The 21,426-nt window shown below is 58.9% G+C and overlaps 1 protein-coding gene across 5 annotated transcripts in view; it reads left to right on the plus strand.

The window, feature by feature from the left end:
• Positions 1-21,426, plus strand: part of St3gal1 (ST3 beta-galactoside alpha-2,3-sialyltransferase 1) — a 73,740-nt gene that overhangs the window by 26,661 nt on the left and 25,653 nt on the right. For 3 of the 5 annotated variants that reach the window (XM_046448918.2, XM_046448915.2, XM_058580871.1), the window contains exon 2: positions 15,329-15,383. The gene's annotated coding sequence lies outside the window, so the exon portion shown is untranslated. Of the gene's footprint in view, positions 1-10; positions 754-15,126; positions 15,183-15,328; positions 15,384-21,426 lie in introns of those variants that run through there. The other 2 variants (XM_058580872.1, XM_046448917.2) reach the window with 2 other exon arrangements.

Below are 21,426 nucleotides of genomic sequence, written 5' to 3' on the forward strand. Positions count from 1 at the left end.
CTCCTGTCAAAGGGACAGCCTTATGCTCTGCAGGAAGAGCAGCAAACGCCAGGCGCCTTCTGGAAACGCCCAGGACATGTGGAGTGGAGGGCAGCGTGCGTGACACGGCACGGGCCCCGGAGCCACCCCTTACACAGTGCTTGATCATCCCAAGCAGCCTGTCCACACGACTCATGTCCATTTATATGTGTCATATTAGATATTAAAACTGGAAAATTATTGAAATCTCTATTGCATCATTTAAAAAGAATTATAGTAAACCCACCATATGATAACAGAAGTAATGTTTTAATGAAAAATAAGTACCAAAACCCACCCCCAAAACCACTCATGAGAAGGGTGGTTTTGCAAACCCCTTCAGCGACTGACATGAAGGATGGCGGCCCCGTGTTCAGCCTGTCGTGAAGTCACGTCATGAGCCGCCAGGGTGAGAGAAGGCGCAGGCTGTCTGGGCACCCTCGTGAAGATGGCGTGGACACTGGACTCCACAGAGGGCCGCAATGACCCCTCGTGGTGCCTGGACCACAGTCTGCCCTCTGAACTGTTCTCTTTTCCTTGTCTGTTTGCGGTGCTGGGGCACAAGTTCCATACAGCGATTGAGAACATGGCTTTTCAAGCAGGCGGCCTTGGCTGGTGCGTGTTTCTCTCCCATCCCCTCTGACCCGGGATGACGTACCTGCTTCAGGAGGAGGAGGAGAGTTCAATGAGTTAACGTTAGGAAGCTCTCAGAGCAGGGGGCCCAGGAAGGGCTGGGTAAGTTGCGTACCTGAATCCACATGCTACCCATGCAAGCTGCATGCACACGCCTGTGCACACGCATACTCATGACTGCATGCATGCCCGCATGCCGTAGATGGCACACAAGTGCGTTTATACTGTGCATCACAGACACGACACATGCACTAAAGCATTGAAATCTCCCCAGCTACTCCAGCAAAAGCCACCCACTCCGAGTCATTTCTCAGAACTGGAATATTTAAGAGCCAGTTCCTAAGGCAGCTTTCTGTCCCCCACACCCAGAATGAGGGAAATCAAAGTGACAGCCTCACGGCGTCCAGGGTGCCAGTGGTGCATAACTGCCCAGCTGCTGGGCCTCCAGGGCCCTGCGGAGCCCTGCCCCTGGCCTCCTGGAGCCTGGATCCCGGCCTGGTGCGGGGGGAGGAGCTGTGCTTGCTCGGCTGCCTGCTGGAGAGTGGCCACAGTCACCACAGAATCAAAGAGGAAGGCCGCTGCTCTGGCCAGGCTTCCCTGGAAAGGCCCAGGGCCACCTCACACTGGCGTCCTTTTCCAGAAGGGCTTTTTGTCTGGAAGCTCCCAGTGTGAGCCTGACCAAGGCAGCGGTGGTCCCTTAGCCGAGGTCCCTTAGGCTTTGGAAATGCAGGGAACAAAGGAAGGAAAGAGGCCACCCTGGCCCAGGAGGCCCCCTGCAGGCAGCTCCTCCCACCTCCCTGCCTGCACCACAGTGACCCGAGGCCGCCTGGGGAATTCTGGGCGCCCAGGCTGGCCACTGACAAACACGCAGGCCGGGTGGGTGAGAGAGCTGGGGTGCCACACCCCTCTGGGGGACACTGGAAGTGCTAAGAGGAGGAGAAAGAGGTAGGGAGGTTGGCCACACCAAAAAGAGGGTGCAGAGGCTTGGAGAGGGGAAGCGCTGCCCACGAGGGTCCCGGGAGAGCAGTGGCAGAGTGAGGCCACAGCCACCCACTGACGGGAGGCGGGTCCTGGTGAACCTGAGCATGGCGGGCTGGGGGGGCGGGCAGAGGAGGGAGGGTGGGTCAGAGAGGAAGGGACGGGCAGGTCAGAGAGGCCTCAGTGACGTTTGGTCTCAGGGTGCCTCAAGGGCCACAGTGTCTCCTACTGGACGCCTGTTAGTTCTCGTGTCGCTTACTGCTTGCTGATTTCCTGGGCTTCTCTGGGAAATGGCCCCTGAGCCCGCTGCTGGGCCTGGAGTCCTTGCCCTTGACTCCATGGCACCCCATAGGACCCCTAGTGTGGCATCCCCCATGGCAGATGGGTGCCTGTCCTACTGTCCGGCTGACTCGTGATCAGCCAGACCTTTCCACTTTACATCCCTCCAAATGGGGCGGGGCTGGTCCTGATCCTAATGCCCTGCCCCTTTGCCCAGGAGCGTCCTGAGGCCCTTCTGGGATGCAGTGCTGTCACCCCGTCCCTCAAAGCATCCTCCTCTCCCCTTCCGCGGAACACGGCTCACTTGCTGCCTGGCAGTTACCTGGCAGATTCTTGCCCTAGATGCTAAATTCCATGGGTCCAGGACCGGGCCTGCACCACTGTGTCATCTGCTGCAGGGACGTGGGGACCCCTCACGACAGGCTTCAGCCTGCAAGCCCAGATGCCTGGCCCTGCCCGTCGGCTGCAGCCCCCGACCCAACAGCATCCCTCCCTCGGGCCAGATGTCCCCATGCCTGTCCTGGCCAGTTCCCATCGGCCACCAGAGCATGATCTTCCTGACACCATGCAGGGCTCTGAGCAGAGAGGATGGTCGTGACCCTGTGCCCAGAGCCCTTGCCATTGACAGCCGGCAGCAGGGTGCTCTATCAAGGGCCACCCAAGAACCTTGAGGTTTGCGGGCCAGGTGGAGCCTCGTGACCACAGCTCTGCTCTGTGGCAGGAAGCAGCCATGACCTTCCTGAAGGAAGGGGTGCAGTGTGTTCCATGACACACATGTCCTTTACAGACCTAGGGGGCGTAGCTGTGAGGCCTGGGCCCCCACCAGACCAGGACGCCCCCCAGGCACAGCCTGCCCTGTGCCCATCACCGCACTCCAGTGCCTGGCTCCGTGCTGGCCCCGGCCAGCCCCCGTGAGAGCAAATCAGGAGCAGGAGCGAGTTGGTGGCTCCTTCCTGTAGAGCACAGTATGGTCTCAGCCCTAAGGTCTTGGGAGTCAGACCAAGTCCTCTCCTCCAGGTGCACTGTTTCTGGAATGTTTTAGGGAGCTGTGTGGGGGTAGGCGTGGTCTCCGCGGGGTGGCCAGGGGGAGGATTTGGGCTCAGCCCCTGTCCTTAACATCTGGATGCCTGGCTCCTGGCAGCAGCTGCAGCCCTATCCAGGGCCGGTCTGGAGTGACTTCTCAGAGGAGCAGTGATGGCCCGATGGGCAGGGCCAGGTGCGGTGGAGTCCTTGAGCTGTGGGCACAACCTTGGGGGCAGGCTAGCCTGAGCGGTGAGCAGCTTGGGTGCAGCCCTGACATGGGCCCGCAGAGCCTGGGTTTGCACTAAGTACTGTCCTAAGAGCTGTGCACCCGCCATCTCACTGAAGGGTCAGCTGAGTGGTTAACAGCCCTGTGGACATCATCATCTTCCCCGTTTCATGCAGGGCAAATTGCACCACAGAAGAGCTGCTTGGCTGAGGTCACCAGCAGCTCTGTCAAAGTGTGACTTAACCCTGGCACACCGATGCCAGGGTTCTTGCTTATAGCCACCGTGCCAGCTGACACAGATGATGGAAAGGATTCAGAGCCGCAGGAGCCTGGAGTGGATCTGTCTCATTTCACTGCCTCCAACCCCTTGGCCCAGAGGAGGATAATGATGCACAGAGACAGAAGTTTTTTAGCCAAGATCACACAGCACTTCTAGAGGCTAGGTTATATGATTTCTAACGAATGTTGTTAGCTGGCTGATCCGAGGTTGTTCTTTGGCTTGGCACCTGCAGCCAAACAGAGGCAAAGTGTCTCCTTTCTACCTTCACCCCAACTTCCCATCTCCCCTTCTCTTGATCCAGAGCACTGCCACCAGCACTGGCTGGGGAATGGGAGAGGGCAGGGTGAAGAGTGGAGGGCAAGGTCCCTGTGGCCAGGTTCTAGGACTGGCGGACCTGCCATGTTTGCAGAGGGGCGTCCTCAGCTCGGGTGCTGGCCGAAGTGCAGGCTGCCAGTGCCCAGGCAGGCTTCCCAGGGACGGCTGCTTCATGGGAGCTGGAGAATCAGCAGGATCTGCTCATCTGCAGACTGCCAGTGTCACCTGCAGGCCCTCGTGTGGCCTGGTGGTCCAGGGGTCCATCTGGCTGCCTAGCTCTGCCCTTCATTGGCTGGGTGACACTGGGCAAGTTCTTAGACTCTCTGTTCTAGATTTTTATGTGAAAAATTGGAATGGTGATAACTCTCCCAGCTCTTACTAGATGCTCAGGGGTAGGTATGCCTTTGTCTCAGGCTGTCCTGGACAGGGGCCGGTCAGAGCCGAGGTGGGAGTGCTTGGGCAGAGGAGGTGTATTGGGCAGCTTTTGCTGGGTAACAAAGACCACAATATGGCATCAGGGCCTCTTGATATCCTGGGCCTGCTGCTCACGTCTAGTCTGCCATTCGAGTTGGCCTGGACTGGACGGTCACAGCTATCTGATGGCACAGACCGGAGGCTTTGCTCTCAGAGGGACAGGTATGCAGCGCTCTGCAGATCCTGGTTTGGAACTCACCCTGACACTCTCCACATGCTGTGGGCCAAGCAAGGCCCGTGGCGTGTGCAGCTTCAATGACATGAAGAAAATCCCAGGGAGGGGATTCTGAGCACTTGACCCTCGCGAGAGCTTGTAATGCGAAGGCGTGAGGGGCCCATGGGAGACCCCTCAGAGGCGCCCAGACACTGTTGTGCTCACGACTGAGCTCTGCCTGTGCACCTCCCCGGAGCCTCTGCTACCCCTACGGTGGCTCCGTTGCCCTCTCGGTTTCCCTGACTCCTGCCACCTGGGCCTTGAGTAGAATCAGTCCCCTGTGCTATTGTAGACTCCCTGTGGACCAACGTTTCCCTCCCTCTCACCCATGGAAGAATATTCTGGAATTTGCTTGGTGGTGGGGATAGGTCTGGAACTCACCCAGCTGTGGAGCGGCTGGGGCTCAGGGTGTGCCCCTGTGTAACCTGCCCCAGTCCTGCCGGGCCCTAGAATGGCCAGGTCCGCCCTCCCATCGGCCGGCCGGGCGGAGGCCCTGGCTGAGCAGGCCCCAGCTCTCGGCATCCCAGGACGTCTAACGGTGTCCCTGCTGTCTGCATTTCTCCTCTCCGGTGACTCAGGAGGCCTCTGTGCCGGTCCTGGCCTCAGCCTGGCCCCGCTGGCCTCCCTCCCCCCGCACCCCGGCCTCTCTCTCCTTGCCCTTCACAATCCGTGGGGCTATTCATCCCCCCAGGAGGCTCTGGGCTCGGGCCTCTCCAGCCCCTCTTGCTGCCCTCCACACCAGCGGCTGAGGCCCTGTTCACAGACCCCTCCATGTCACACCACTGGGACCAAGGCCAGCTCCTGTCCCTGCAGGCTGTGCAGCCTCCACCAAGGGCCTTGACCTCTCTTTGCAGGTCCTTCCTGCAAAGTTGGGGTTAAAAATATCACAGACCGACCGGGAGAGTTCCCTTGGGACTGCAGAGAGGTGATATAAGTATCCAGCTCCTAGAAGGCTGGGCAGGGGACACTTGGGGACCTTACAGTCTTTGTGGGCTCCTAGCCTGGGGGTTCCTGGTGGGCTGTGCTTGCCTCTTTGTATCCCCAGCTTCCAGCAGTGACCAGGAAGGGGCCATGCGGCCTCCCCGGAGGAGACTTTAGGGTCAGGTGTTAGGGTGGCCTGCAGGCCTCTTTGGAAGTCCCTTCCCAGCTGCAATTCTGCGATCAGGCAACTACCAGGGGCAAGTCCTCCCGCGGGTCTTCCCTGAGCTTTCTGACAGGGCCTGTGTTAGCCGCGGCAGGTAATTGAAGGAGCCCGCAACTGCAGCGGGGCGCTCCGGCGGTGTCTGACGCAGAGGCCGCCTGAGGAGGCTCTCATCTTTCCACTGACCAGGGCACCCATATCCTGGCAGAGGCAGGGGCCCTCCCTTTGGCCGGCAGAGGGAGCAGCCCGGGAGGACTCAAGCCAGGTGGCCCTCCACTGTCGACCCCATGAGGGATGACAGGGCTGCAAGCAGGGAGAGCAGGAGCAAAGGAGGCCTAAGTCCCCAGCCCCCAGGTCACAGCCTCACATCTCTGCAGGGGCCACGCAGGTAATACGGATGGGTGCCAAGGCATGGGCCAGGCAGCAGGGAGTGGTGAGGCCTGTGGCGAAAGACTGCTGGGCAGGACCAGGCTGCTGCTCAGCCCTGGGTACCGTGAGCCCAGGACTCCTTTCCCCCAGGGAGCCAGGGGTCTACGTTTCTATGTGAAATGTTGTAAGTTTTCTTTTTTAAAGTTAATCAATTAATTTTTGGGTATCTGGGAGTGAACCCAGGGTGTCTAACCACTGAGCCACATCCCCAGCCCTTCTAATTTCATTCAGAGACAGGGTCTCGCTAAGTGGCTGAGGCTGGCTTTGAACTCGCCTTCCTTCTGCCTCAACCTAAGCTGCTGGGCTAAAGGTTCTGATTTTTAACAGTTGCAGCTAATGGGAAGTGTCATCGGGTGCACAGAGAAGAGGCCTGTAAAGTCACCGTGTCCACTGCTCCAACTTAGCCTGGTCGTTGACGGATTAGGAAACTGGGGCTCAGAGCTCAGGGACTCCCAGAAGTCCCCAGGGAGCCCTGACCCTGGTGGACACCAAGCAGGCATCTCAGTGTGGCCATGCTGCCCCCTGGGGGTCCTCTCCACAGAGGGAATGGGACCTGCTCAAGGTCACACAGCTCACAACCGCAGAATCCAGAGCAAGGCTGGGGCATCCAGGCCCACGTCCCCGAGACTGTCAGCCACCACCTGCCAGAAACCACCCTGTGATGGCCTCACTGACGCCGGGGCAGCCTGACTCCCGCCGGCCTGCAGGAAGCAGCCCTCATGCCAGTGGGCAGGACGCTGCCCGGGGAAAGAGGTGTCTGCAGAACCAATAGGGTGACCCTGAAGGCGCAGATGTCCACTCTGCCCTCACCCTGAGGCCCTTCCTGGGAGGAGCGTGGAGTCTGATGGAAGGACTTGCTCTTGCCCTTGACTGGACATTCTTTAAGAATCTGCCTGGAGAGTCCCAGACTGAAAAGGGACTGTTCTCCTGCATGGTCGTCCCTGGGGCTTAGCCAGTGAGCCTGGACTTGAGGTCAGGAGCATCGTAAGCAGTTCCAGCTCGGGATGCCCTGGCTGTGACTCCAGGCTGGCTCTTTTGATGATTGGTGCCCTGTTGGCATCCTATAAGGAGAGGCCAGTTGAGCACATGGACCTGAGTTGGCAAGGAAAGGGTTAAAGGAATGTCAACTGTATTTGTCCTTGAAATTCCTTCTCCCTGGAGGATGATGTTTGAGCTGCTGGGACAGGAATGGTAGGAAGGAGCCAGAAAATTCAGCCTGTGCAAAGGCCCTGAGGCAGTGATGAACTTGCAGAGGTGAAGAGCAGAAATGGAGCTGGCATGTCCAGACAGAGAGAGCAGGGAGAGCCTGTGGACCAGGCAGTGATGTGGCCAGCGGCCTGCCGTCTCACCAGAAGCAGCTCTCCCCCAGGACAGCGGTGAGGAGCTCACCTCTGGGGCATGCCCATTACCCAGGCCACGTGGGCAAGAGCAGAAGGGTCCAGGAAACGAAGAGGCCAGTGGTGAGGGCAGGTACTCCGGAAGACGTCCAGGAGGGGCAGGGTGGCCACCTGCCAGTGTGTGTGAGCAGGGCTTGGCCGTGTAGACAGGAGACGGCTCCCTGGGGCTGGGATCAGCTCGGGGCCGGCGAGCCCTGGGCAGGTTGCCTCCTTTCCCCTGGGAGCTGCGAGAGGAGTGGATCGAAGGCCGGGCCCCGGAGGGTCAGGGCTCTGAGCCGACCCGGGATGCGGCCGTCTCGGGGATGCCAATGCAGTTCCTGTGGCCTCGCTCATCTGTGCACAAGTGGGGCCCCGCCAGGTTGCCCGAGAAGCAGGAAGAACCACAGGGAGACTCCAGGGACTCCCCGGCCCTGCTGGGAGGTCAGTGGGGTCTCTCATCCTGCAGGGGGCGCACAGTGAGGGAGGAGCCCTCCAGAGAGAGCAGAGAGCGGGTGGCTGTGGGGGCCATGGTCTGGGTCAACCGCAGGAGGCCCTGCGCCCTCCCCGGTTCCTGCCCCCAGTTCTCTGGCAGGGGGTGAGTCCCAGCCCCACGTTCTGTGCTCCTGAGACTGGCTGAGTGGGCCCCTGCCTGTTGCCCAGGGGAGCACTGGGCAGGAAACGGTCATGGAGATGAGCTAGGGCTGGTTGACGTGGCATCTTAGATACTGGGTACACCAACGTGGCGTGTCTCTCTTGGCTGTGTTGCTTTCAATATCAGTGAAGCAGAGCGTTCCTTTTGGCTTACTGGTCGTTGGCAGACCTTCTGGGTTATGTGCCTTTTAAGTCTCATTTTTTTAAATGTTAGGGTTTGTGTGTCTTGTGTGTGTGGTTGTTGTTTTATTGGAGCTCTTTGCATATGATGAAAATCAGCCAGGTGTTGATGTGCGTTGCACAGGCACTTCCTGGTTTGCCATCTATTTTTCATGACCTTTTGGGCGTTTAACTCTGTGGAGCAGAAATCAACAAACTTTTTCTGTGAAGGGCCAGACAGTAAATACCATTAGGCTTCTAGAGCCAGTGGTCTCAGCTATCAATTCTCATCTATGCCGCAGGAAAGCGGACTCAGCCACGTGTAACTGACTGTGCGTGATGTGTTCCAATAAAACTTTATTAACAAAACAGGAAGCCCACCTGCTGGGTCTCGGTTGCTGGCCTTTGCCTTAGAGCTTAGTTCCCAGGTATCCAGTCGTCCCTTTAAACAGTAGGATTTGATAAGCAGAGCCCTCTCCAGCCAAAAATTAAAATGAAAGAAAAATGAATAAGCAAAAACTTAAAAGAGAAAAAGCTCTCAAGACCAGACAAGGCAAAAGCCCCAGGAGTGATGAACTCTGGTGGGCAGTCTGGGCAAGGCTAAGTGACCATTCTGGCCTTGGCCTGCATCTTGGTGGGTCCCCAAGTCCCCAGGGGGTGAGGGGACAGATGCCGGGTCTGGGGGCCTGGCAGGGCTGTGCTGGGGACATGCTCCAAAGGGTTCCCTCCCCTTCTCTGACCTTTGCTGTCACCACTGACCTGGGTGAGTGCTTTCTCAGGAGCCTTGAGGATTGAGAGATGTGTCCATTCAGCCACCCGGTCTCGGTAGCCCCGGGGAGGACCCCCAGCTTTGGTCTCCCCTTTCCCTCTCTTCCTGTGGGGCCTGTACCTTCCAGGGACGGGAATGTCAGGTCTGATTTAAGGTCTGAGTGGGAATTTCACACTCAGGAAAGGAAAACCCTCTCCCCATTTTTCTGATCCAGCTTTTGGGGTGTTCTTGCACCCAGTGTGGTATTTAAGACAGAACATGCCCGTCGTGAACTATGGATCAAGATCCCGACTGGCTTTGCAAAGGACAGGTGACAGGGGTGTTTTCCCCAGGCCTCTGCTCAGCTGCCCTTGTGACATGCTGGAGACATGGGCCCGGGGCTGCACAGAGCCTGTGAGGACACATGGCCTTTCTGGGTCCGGGCCTCCTCTCAGGTCTGGGGGGGACTAGTGAGCCCATGGAGGTACAGGGCATATGAGGGGAGGGGCTGAGATCTCGAGTCGCTGTCAGCACCAGCTCCGGAGCCCACCTGGATCGGGTACCACCCTGGCAATCTAGGACCCACGTGACCCAGGATGAGGGGATTTGCCTCTGCATTGCCTGAATGTGAAGTGACAATAAGGCTCTGTTAATAGGTTGTTTGGAAGATCGGGCAGCTTGAACCACATGAAGGGTTTGAGGAGTCACTGTGCGTACCAAGTGCACAGTAAGTGCTCAATAAATTCAACCACCTCTGTCTATTAAATGTGCTGGAAAAACTCCATTCTGTTGCTCTTTGCTTCCTTTGCAAGGATCGCAGACTTAATGCATCACCACCTCCCCCCAAACACCATTAATTAAGGGCCCCAAGCCCAGATAACCTTGCCTGTCTGTCCTTAGCAAACTTTGGCTTAATAAGAATTTTCAAAATGTGTTTGTGGGTCTTTTAAAACCCCAGAGATCAGTATTTACCGCCCAAATGTGCAAGTGTATCAAAAGGATTTGACTGAGGCGCTAGGAAAGAAGGCTGCAGACTTCAAGAGGGAAAAGACAAGGCTTCCGGCTCTTTGCCCTCCGTCTGCAGCGGCTGGGAGCTCTTCTGTTTGTCATTTAAAATCCCACGGGGAAAGGTCACGGGTCACCTGCGTGAGCACGCAGGGTGAGCCTTGAAGAAAGGCCCGGGATGGCCGCCCCTCGCTCCTTCCTACTCCGCCCCCTGCCCTTGCACTTCAGCTTGTGTGTGCGGACAAGATGCCCAGACGCGGTGCCCAGAGTGCAGGAGGCCACGGTGGCCTTCACCGCACTCCCGTGGCTCCAGGGGACAGGAGGTGACTGAGGCTCCTGGGTTCTTTAGCTGTCACCCTTCCTGCTGGCAGATGTGGCAGTAGACGCGAGCTTCCTGGATCAGAGAGAGGACCTTGTTGTGCACAGCACCCAGGAGCCTGAGCTTCCTGCAGCCTTTCTGCCCGCCTCCCCCATCCTGTAGAGTTTTCTGCAAAAAGTGTTTCCTACTAGCTGCCCTGTTTTATTTGACTTACAAGCTTGCAGAAAAGAAGGGGGTTTATCTGGTTCGCCTTGGTACCACCAGCATCCAAGAAAAGTCTTGGCGTGTTCTGGAGACCCAGTGGTTCTCGGTTATTCTTGGGATGACCAATGGTTTCTGGCTTCTCTTTAGAAGCCCACCTTAGGAGGGTCTCCATTGCAGCTGGCTGTCCCACATGCCAATCCTTCCTAGACACACCCTCACGGACACACCCATAGCCCTTTAATCCTTGACCTCTTAATCCAATCAGGTTGAGAATTCCAATTAGCCATTACAAGAGCCAAGAGCCTAGATCAGGACCCTGCTCAGGATCTTGCAGGGCAAGCCGCTCCAGCCTCATGCAGCTGTGTCCTTCCGTGGGCCTGTGGGCTGTCCAGGGCGGTGGCCCGGGAGGGAGTGGTCGCCTGCCGGTGAAGCAGCTCCTGTTGGGCCCCTGGCTGGCCAGAAGACAGCAGGAAACCTGAGCAGCCAGCGCAGAGAGGCAGGGCTGGTCATCAAGAGCTGCTGCTGAGCTTCTCTTAGGTAGCAAGTTACTGGCAGTGACCCTTGGAGCCACTTCCCTGGAAAAGCAGGTTTCGGGTTTCATTTCCTTGGGGGGGTCAGGCTACCCCGAGCCCCCGGCCCTGTGGGACTGCCGGAGAGATGTGGAACCATGTTCTTTTAAAGGGGCTGAAAGCAAACCTCGCCAGCCTTTCTCCTAGGTGCCCTGCTCTGCACACCCGCAGGAGGACAGTCCAGGGAAAGGTCACTGGTGCTTCTGCTCGTAAGATGGGAGGCAGTGCAGGGGAGCCCCAGGGATTGTCTCCGAACAGTGGCTGCTGCTCCTGGCAGCTCAACCCCAAATGTCCACAGCAGCTACTCTGCACTATTTCATGTTTACGTCATTGGCCACAGTCCAGGGGTCCATGGGGCTGGCCTCCGTTTCCCCACTTAGCAGATGGGTAAACAGAGGCTCGCTGCCACCCCACGGCCTGAACTTTGACATCACAGTCTCCCACCCATTTTCCCCAGGACAGAGGACACCACACCTGGGGTCGTGGTCTCCCTTGCTCCCTTGTAGGCATGTTCCTTCCGTCTTCCCAGGGGAATTCACCTCCAGCCTGAAGCCCGCCCTGCCCAGCCCAGCTTGCTGACTGCCCCCCTCTTCCTTGGCACATGGCATCCCGTCCCATCCTCTCAAGGGCTGAGCGCTACCCTCCCTGTCCACTCTCCCCATGTTACCTACCTACCGCGGGGCACGAGTTGAAACCAACCAGAAACCACAGTACCCATTTTGTGTCCTGAATGGACTTCCAGGTTCCCTGACCACTAACCCCCAGCACCGAGGGACGGAGGGAGGGAAGGCTCGACTCTTTCCCCGAAGGGAAGGGAAGTGGTTTTGAAGTGACTCAAACAAGGGCTTGTGGAATGGTGCCAAGTTCAAGCTAGTCCACCCACGAGGTGGCAGAGCTGGACCTGGGCCTTCAAGCCGGTGGAAGGGGTCAGTCTCATTTCCTGCTAAGGGAGCAGGAGGCAGTGGAGTAATGCCCAGGCTGGCCTCAGGAGACTGGGACTCTGGTCCAGGCTTTGAGGCTGGCCAGCTGTGTGGCCTTGGGGACCTCACTGGGGAGAGGAGTCAGACCCTCCACCAGCCCTCCCACCCTACCTGTCCTTTTGTGCTTCTGTGACTGTGCCCCCTGGGGTGCCCAGACTTCCTCTCCCCTCCTCCCAGCTCCTTCCTGCCGCCTGCCTGGGGGACCAGCTCTGGCTGCTGGCCCTGCACCGCCCACCTCCCACACAGTGGGAGCGCTGGCCCTGAGGATTTGCTGAAAGAGCAGCACTGGGTTGGGAGCCAGCCCCTGCCCGTAGCCGCCACGCAACGTACCCAGCACTACCCGCCCTACCGCAGGAGGCGGGTACTCTTGTCACCCACCTCTGCAGATGAGGAAACTGACTCAGAGACAAAGTGCTCCTGCACGGCCACCGAGCTGCTAAGTGGCAAAGCCCCGTGGAAGGCAGATGTCCTGAGCCCCTGCTCAGGGATCCTGGAGTGGGAAGTGGGTGTGTGCTGGTCAGCTCTGCTGCATAACAGACCACCCCCAGAGCTCCGTGGCTGGTAATGGATCTTGTTCACGTTACAATGAGCCAGTGGTGGCTGCCTTCAGGCGGCTGTGGATTGGCCTCTTCTCTGGGTCCTCTCAGCCTCAGGTCCAGGCTGAAGGCCATCCCTCACTGGGGCGTGCCAGTTCATTCCACAACACAAGGGACCACGCACCAGGGAGTGGTGGCCTTCCAGCCTTCTTCCAGAGGCCACACACCTTGCAACTGCTCACACCCTGGGCAGAAGCAAGGACCTGGCCAAAACCATGTCGGGGTCAGTGAGGTGCTGTCCTTCCAGAGCGAGGCGGGGCTGGGGGTGGGGATAAAGATGCACCTCCTCCAGGCCTGGCCACATCTGGCCTGAGGCTCCATCCCTTAGGAGTGCGGGCACCTGCTTCACCGAAGCCTCAGCCCTGACCCGTCCAGCGTGGCCATAATACAGCACCCCTGGCCGGGCTCAAAGGCAGAAATCGCTCTCCTGGCAGCTCTAGATTGGCACCTGGGATGGGGCGTCAGCAGGCGGGGTCTGGCGAGGGCTCTTCCTGGCCTGCTATCACTCCCCCCCTCGCTGGCCTTTTCTCTCTGCCTACAGCAAGAGATCCTTCTGCTGCTTGACTTCCCCAAAGGTCCCCAGATCACTGGATTCAGCCTTTTCACATCGTGACCTCATTCACCCCCTTCCTGAGGGCCCTGTCTCCAGATGCAGTCCCCTCGAGGACAGGGACTTCAACCTAGGGGTTGAGAAGGGACGCACAGGCAGGTCCTGCTTCTTTGTGGAGTTGTGATGGTGTCGGTGGGTTAGACACTCCGAGGAAGCTCTGAACAACAGCCAGCCTGCCCGCCCCTTGCCGGGAGCTTGTCCTGTTTGCTGATGCGGCTTCTCTGCAGTGGTGGCGCCTCGTCGAGTTTATATCTACACCCATGAAATCCACCCCAGTTCATGGCACAAACTGGGCTCAGAAAAGAGAATTTCTGGACTCGTTCTGGGAAGCATGAGGCAGCTGTCAGGACCCAACAGGGTTGGAGGGACCCTGGGCTGTCCCCTAGCCACGTTGCTCAGCAGCCCTGTGACCTGGGGCACGACCTTGTCTGACGCCCACCAGGCTCTGCACACTAGGGCACAGAATGCTTTGTCAGCAAAATCTCAGCAGGTTTTGTTTTCCTATGACCTCCTGTGCCTGTTCCACAGAAGGAAGTGGGGCATGTTCAGGCCAAGGTCGACCCAGGGAGATCTGTTTCAAAAAACCCATCTCGGGCGCTCCAAAGTGACAGTGCGTCTGCAAGTCCCCTCCACAGGTCCTGTGTCCCCCAGCAAGGCCCAGTGATGACCGTGCATGGCAGGGCTGGGATGGAGGGACCCTGCCCCGTGTCTGGGCTGTCAGTCCTGCTGGGAGCCTGAGTGTGGTCGTGAACTTGGGCAGCGCCTGGATCCAAGCAGCGAGGCTAGAAACCCCGACTTCCCTCCTCGTCGTGTTCTGGCCCCATCTCTGGCCTCGCCCCAAGGAGCTGTGTCTGAGGCCCCTGTCAGCTGGGAGGCAGATCAGCAGACAGTCAGCTGGCCTTCCCATGTCCTCTGCCTGATGTGGCTGGGCGATGGTGACCTTAGACAGCCCTTCATTTACCTTGACTCTCTGAATGGCCTCAGCAGCCCAGGGTTTAGCCCCAGCATCGTCCCCCCCTTACGGATGAAGAAACAGAAGCAGCGACAAGAAGGTGGCAAGCCCCTGAGCACAGCCGGGACCTGGAGCCAGGCCGCCTGGCTCCTGAGCCCCACGTTAACGTCAGCGTCCGTGGCCCCGGCCACGCATTCGCCATGGGCAGGCAGCAGGCAGTGAGGTCAGGCTCGTGGCCGTGGGGCCGCCCCGTGAGGAGAAGTCCAGGGGCCTGGACCCTTCAGAAGTCCTTTTCTCCTCGCCCCTGGGGGGAAGGCACAGGACACACCTCGCTGGTGACAGGGCACAGGTGGCCGTGACTGAGGCAGCTGCAGGCCCCGCCCTCGCTTGTCCTCCTGAGTGAGGCCCCTTGTCCCACTCAGCCTTCCAAGACCACAGTAGCCCCTGCCCGGTGCTCAGACCCCAGCTCTCCCCCTCAGCGGGGCGCGTAGTTGCCTGTTTCCTGCCAGTTAGAGTATCCCTGCTGCTCCTGCCCCAGGGTGACCTGTGACCTGCCACCAGCCCTGTTGCAGGCACCTCTGTGGGGGGGGGCGTGGGGACTCGGACCCCAGTCCCGCCCTCACTGCCAGGAGCCAGCCAGTGCTCAGCCTCCCCTGGCCTCCTCCCTGCAGAGCGGGAGGCTGGGCTGCCTCTAGGGCAACTGTGAGGTGGGTGTGCATGAATGGGCTCAGCCAGGTGCCCGCACACGTGGGGCCGGGAGAGGGGGCACGCTCTCCACTCGTGTTCTGTCTGCTCATCTTGTCACTCCCGGCTCTTGGGACAGCTATGCTCCGCCAACCCCAGCTTCATAGGTTGGGTGACGCCCTTGGGGTGGGCACTCCAAACTAGCATTTCAGAACAGGAAGTGGTCTCAGAGCTCAAGTGTGCAATACCAGCTTTCCTGTTATCTTTGGGACAGGAAGTGTGAGCGCAGGCCTGCTTGCTCCCGCCCAGCGCTCTTTAGGTAACTGTGCTGTTCTCACCAGCTCTCGACAGGGCTAGGCCACCTCACTAGCAGAAAACCTTTACTCTGTCTGTATGTCTGAGTCAAGCACATTGTAGAAACTGTCTCTCCTGGTGGTAATTCTGAACACTTCATTTGTTTTTCAGATGAAGACACTGAGGCTCAGAAAGGTTAAGGAATTTCACTGAGGTCACACAGAAGGTAAGTAGCAGAGCTTGGATTTGCACTCAGCTCCCTTTGACTCCAGAAGCTGTGCTCTTGGATTGCCTGACTTCTTTGCCTAAAACTGTGTTGAACTGATTGTCCCCTTCCACCAAAAGATGGAGTCTCAACAGGGGACACCTGGGACTATCCTGTTTTGGTGAGCTCATGCAGGCTTCTGGGGGGACAGGGAAGAGCCCCAGGGCTCAGAGCTGAGAAGGGGGTTGTACTAGATACAGATCGCCCTGTTCCCCATGGGTATCTGCTCAGGAATGAGCCCTTGGTGGCTAATAGAGGCCCAAGTTCACCCACCCGAAAAGTCCCTCTGAGGATCCAGCCTGTCTAGGAACCCGGCTCACAGCGGGGCCAGGTTTCTGCTCATGGGCCGTTGGCCTCACCCTGCCCAGCCACAGGAGCCCAGAGGGCAGGGCCTGACACCCTCACTGGCCACAGGGTGGTTTCGTTGGATTTTTGGTTTTGTTGTTTTGGCAAAATCCAGAGGAAGTCCGTGGGCCGGGTCCTGCCCTCCCCACCCCCCACAGGATGGCTGATCTGCTCAGTCCGCTCAGCCACGAGGGGAAAGCCTCCAACACAGGGTCAGAGACCAGAGTCACTTGCTCCCGCGGGACGCTGTCCAGGCTGACTCGTGGTTGTCATTATGATCACTCGGTCCTCCATGTGAGGACTCTGGGGCCCGAAGGTGACCAAGGTGACCGCTGCTGGTGATGCACAAGCCGGGAACAGGCTTTGCTCCCCGGGTCCTGAGGGCTGTGCTGCGTCGTGGCCCTCTGTCTTTGGTCCACAGTGTCTGCTGAGGGCCGTTCTCAGCAGGGGCCGGGTGGTGAGGGGCGGCCTTCTTGGTGAAGTCATTCTGTGTGCTGTGAGCTGGGGCCGAGTGGCAGAGTTCTGAGGCAGGGTGGCCAGGCCTCTCCAGGGAGGGCATTTGGGCAGAGCCATGAGTGCAGGGAGGGAGCCAGCCCCGTGGATTCCTTCCGTGATTCCTTCCTGGGAGGGCAGATTCCTGCACAGGGAGCAGTGTGTACTAAGGCCCTGGGGCCGGCACACACCTAGTGCGCCATCCCACGCTGCTTCTCTGGTTGCCTCGGCCCTCCACCTGCATAGCAGCTCCTCATCTCTCTATTTCCTCCTCCTGTCATTGCCAAGGGCCTGTAGGAGTGTGGACGGAGTGGGGGCTGGGTTCCGAGAAGACTCGGGCAGTGGAGCAGGGAGAGCAAGGTGCCTCTCTAACAGGAAGCTGCTTGTCTTAATCCCCTGCAGCACGCTGTGATCTACTGTTTCAGGCCCATCTTTCTAAGCAGACAAAGAGCCTGGATTCGTCAACCACAGGACAGGCTGCCTGGCTAACCTCACGCTGTCCTCGGGGAGGGAGGTCTGGCAGGCAGAGTCCAGGGGGCCAGTCGGGTGCAGGGGCGTGCAGACCTGTCCTGATGTGGCCATCAGACTGAGGCTCTGGGTGGTGGGCTCCGTTCTGCCCTCTGGCAGATGGTGGTATTGGCACCTGGAGGCTCCTGTGGGCAGCCCCTGGGGCTGGGCGTGCTAGGACGCACTCAGGGAGTTAGGGGCCCCCGTTCTGTCTCAGCGCCTCTGCAGTCTGTGCACAACCTTGGGCTGATCCTTCCCCTCGCTGAGCCTCAGAAGATGACGCAGAGAGGTGGAGGCATCCATGTGTTTCCCTGGGATCCCGAAATGCCATTAGTCTTGCGTCCAAGCCTCGGCAGCAGACGTGGGGACGAGCCTTCTTCCGTCGTCTCCCCTTGGGTTTGCAGAGCTGTGTACTTCGCGGAGAGGCCCCCGTGAGTGGGCACTGCCTCGCAGTCCTGCCTTGGCTGCCCAGAGCTGCAGGCCCTCGTCGCCTTCCCGCCTGGGCTGCGGCTACACAACCAGAAACTCATTTCCGCAGGCAGCAGAATGGCTCTTTCCTCGGGGCCCAGAAGGGCTTATTAAGCCTTCCACTAACTGAGTCTCATTCAGCTGGAAAAATAATAATCAGAAAGCAATTTTGCCTGGTTACTGGTCTGTGAGCTCCTTCAAGTTTCTCATAAGGAATGTTCTAAAACCTGCAGCCCAGGGAGGTGCGAAGCCCAGCCCTGCGGCTCGTCCCTGAGGGGCAGCTGGTCCCTGAGGGGCAGCCTGCCCAGCGGTCGGCCGCGCTCTGTCCTCTGCGACCACCGCTGGGTCTGCCCTCTGTCCATCTACCTGATATCACGTGGGCCACCAAGAGGAGCGGGCAGGGGCATCCTGCTGGGAATACAGCACTGAAGACCCTGTGTGCCCGCGCCCCCAATGACAGCGCAGCTCCACCCGAGTTCCTTCTGGGTGGGTCGGAGAGCCCTTGGCTCAGCCCCTCGCCATCACAAAATGTAAACACGCAAAAGTGTCTGCTTCTCTGTGTCGTCTGCTTTCCCCAGTATCTGCCCCAGGTCACCAGCTCCACTGGGCGGTGTTCACTAGCCAGGGCGGACATCCCTCCCCCTCAGTCAAACTCCACTCCTGGCCTGTCCCCTGGGGACATCCGACTCGTGGGAATCCTGGAAGGAGGAAGAGGGCCAGAGGCCGGGCAGGGTCCTGGGGCATTGTACTCAGCTGGGGAAGTCACCTGGGGGAAGGGGGGGAGGGATGGAAAGTCATTCCTTCAACAGGGCCAGACCACCCAGAGTACAGTGCTTTACTGTGTGGAGAGTGGAGGAGTCTCCAAGCTGCCACGTGAGCTTCGGGTTTTGTTCTCAGTGTGGAGGGGCACAGCCTGGCCCTGCTTGTGTGCACCGACCAGCTAATCCCCAGCCCGGGGTGTTTCATGGCAGCTGGCAGCAGACACAAGACCCCTGCCCCTGAGGCCAGGGACTTGCAGGCACTTTGTACTCACTGTTCTACAGGTGGCCTGAGCTGTTCCCCTGTGTCCTCAGTCCCAGGGGTCTGGCAGAAGGCCGAGATGGACGCCTGCCATGCAGTGGCTGCAACATGGGCCACTTGGGCCCCACCTGGGGACCCATCTTGTGGTAAACAACAAGCAAGCGAAGTTTCTACTTGGAGGAGGCCTTGCCTTGTGTCTTAGGACCAGCTGCAGAGTGGCGGGCCCCTGGGCCCTGAATGCCTCCAGCAAGACCTGCAAGGATGGGAGAGGGAGGGTCTCCAACCACAGGCAGGCACTGGAAGTTCCACTGCGACACTTCTGTGCACAACCTTGGGCTGTGGGGTTGGACCAGCGGCCATTGCTGAACTTCTCTTAGTCTCTTCAATGGGCACAGTGCCTGCCTTCCAGGCAGTCCTTAAAGACGGGTGTGATCACTCTTCAGGGAGCACGGTGGGGACGAGGGACTCAGCTGCATCTCCGTTCAGCCCTGCATGACCCTGTCTGGTGGTGGTGGCAGCTGGTGAGGGGTTCCAAGGTGGGGGCCATGCAAAGGGGCTTCTCCGTGGACTTGGCATTGGACGCAGCATCCTAACTTGAGTGAAGGGCAGGCCTTGAGTCTGTGGGAAGGGCATTCTGGGCAGGGTGGATAGTCCACACATGGTTCCCGCACTTGGGAGCCTGAGGACTAGCCCAAAGGCCGGTGTGGCTCAAGAGGGTGGGCCAGGAAGGCATGGGAGGCAGTCAGACAGAGGCAGGGGCTGCTTTGTGTAGGGTCTCGCAGCTGCCCCGTGAGCCCCAGGTCTCCTTCTCAGTGTGGAGGGACCCCTGCAGAATTTTGGGTGGGGGTGGCTCATGAGCAGGCAACAGCAAAAAGGAGGGACGGAGAGGCCTCCGTGTGCAACCTGATCCCCTCAAAGCCAGAAGCTAACAATAGCCTGCCTGGGGCCTGGCAGAGGACAGGAAACGCCCGGGTCAGAAAGGAGACTGTCATGAAGGGAGGCAGATTGCACCCCTTTTGTGTATGGAGCGTCAGCTCAATCAGATATTTTCTAAATTTGGGGGACAATTGCAGCTCAGCCAGCCTAACCCAGGGGCTGAGCTCACTAAACAGAAAAAGTAAACATTCGTGGGACAGATCCAGGTCTCTGTGTATCAGGAACTCTGATTCTCTTCCAGCCTGATGTCACACCTGCAAGGCAGAGAACCCTGGCGCCTAGGCAGAGTGTGGGGACCTCAAAATACAGATTGAATCTGAAAACCACAAACTTCTTACCCACATTAACATGAGGAAGCAAAAAACCTCCTAGGTTTTGATTGTTCCTTTTGTTTACTGAGAACAGTGGTGTTGGACATGGCTCTAGGACACCAGGCACGAACACGTGAAAACTGCCATTCACAAAATGTGCCTGCCAGTGTCTTCCCTGGTGTGTGGGGGGGTCATTCGTGGAGGGAAGGAAGGAGAGGGTGGAACACAGGGAGCAGAGAACCCAGGCGGCCCCTGTGCCCTGCACAACTGGACAGGCTCTGGGAGGAGCCCTCACACACACCTGCAGCCCCTCTGCGGATGTCGGGGCTAGTGGGGTCTTGGAGGGGGTTTCTGGCCTGTATCCGTGTGTCCTCCTATTCCCAGGAGCAGCTCTAGGCCTCCCACTGTCAGCCTTGGTTCCTCCTCAAGACCAAGGAGAGCAGCTGGCCCTTTGAAGGCCCGCATGTCGCACCACATTCTAGGAACTCAAGGCCACCTGTGTGTCTTAAAGCAAATGGAGCAGAACAAGGTGTCTTTAGATGGCCACGCACCCCACGTGGGAGGCGCTTTAATGGGCAGCAGGGTTTGTGCCGTCCAGTCTTCCACCCCCAGCTCTCAGAAGGGACATTGGCATGGAATGGTGGGAAAACCCAGTGCTGAGTGCCCACCTCCTGGCCAGCTGACCGTCCGCAGCCGCGAGTCTCCCTGCTCAGCGGGCCTCTCCCATCAGCTCAGCTCCTCGGGGGAGTGGAGTGTGAGTAGCTTGTGTGATCACTTTGGGAGGAGAGGGGCTGGGTGGGAGAAGCTCCCTGTCATGTGGACAGGCTCTCGGGGGCCGGGAGGCCCTGACTCTGGAGCCAGTCTGCTTGGATCGCCTTTTAGGTACAGAATGTCGCACCCTGGGCCACGTGACCTAAGCTTTCTAGGCTTCATTTGCTCATCTGCAAAGTGGGTGTGTGAAGTTTCAGTGGAACCAACCTGAAAGTTCTCAGGCCTGCTGAGCGCCACACGCACCACGGGAATGTCGGCTCTTACTGGGGCAGGGTCTGGCGGGGACACGGCCCTCCTGGTAGCCAGGGCGCTGCTTTTCCATTCTGCACCGATGGCACTAGGCAGGAAGTGAGATCAAGGGCCACCAGGTTCCAGCAGAGGGGGACAGCTTGGGGTGCTCCCCAGCCCCCAGAGGACTGCGTGGTTTAGAGTGTGTGGCCCCAGCATGTGGCTCTCCTCACAGGCACAGCCTGCATGCCCAGGCTTCTCATCCGGTTCTGACTCTGGAATCCGTTGCCCGCTGTGTGGCCATCAGTCAGTGGGTGGCCTCAGCCCTCCCTGACTCCAGTTCTGTGCTGTGAAAGGGCAACGTTGTTATGAGGATCAAAGGAGCCTCCTCCTGAGTCTGTGCACGGCAGGGACAGATCCCTGCCCCTCCCTCCTCGGCTGGCAAAGTGTGTGGACTTCCCCAGGACCAGCTGGCCGTGGCTGCCCCTGGCTGCCCCTGGCTGCCCCTCAGCACTAGGATTTCTCTCCATGGCTCCAAGCCTCCCGTCCCTTGGCTACTTCAGGCTCTGGAGCCGCCCGGGTGCTCGAGTATTACTGGCCTCTGCAGCCTGGACTGACTGGCACGTTACCCTGCTCTTTCCAGCCGTGACCTCACCAGGGCCGCCTGGCCTCAGCTGCCTGAAGTCCCCGTCCCTGCAGTGCCAGGGCCTGCTCCTCCGCTCCAGCCCCCACGCTCCCAGTCTCCCCAGTGGACTTGCTCAGAAATCCCTTCGCCCAGGGCCAAATTTTCCTCTGCTTCCCGGTGCAGGCCTCTTGCTCCTCATGTTGCAGGGATCTCTTTGGGGCTCCACATACTCCCCTGGATGCAGGTGCATAAGAAGATCCGTGGATCTAAGTTCCCTGTGTGCAGCTGTAAATGTGAGAAC

This window comes from Marmota monax, unplaced genomic scaffold, assembly GCF_021218885.2.
Source record: "Marmota monax isolate L192 unplaced genomic scaffold, Marmota_monax_Labrador192_F-V1.1 WCK01_AAM20220418_F8-fsc00073, whole genome shotgun sequence".
NCBI lineage: Eukaryota > Metazoa > Chordata > Mammalia > Rodentia > Sciuridae > Marmota > Marmota monax.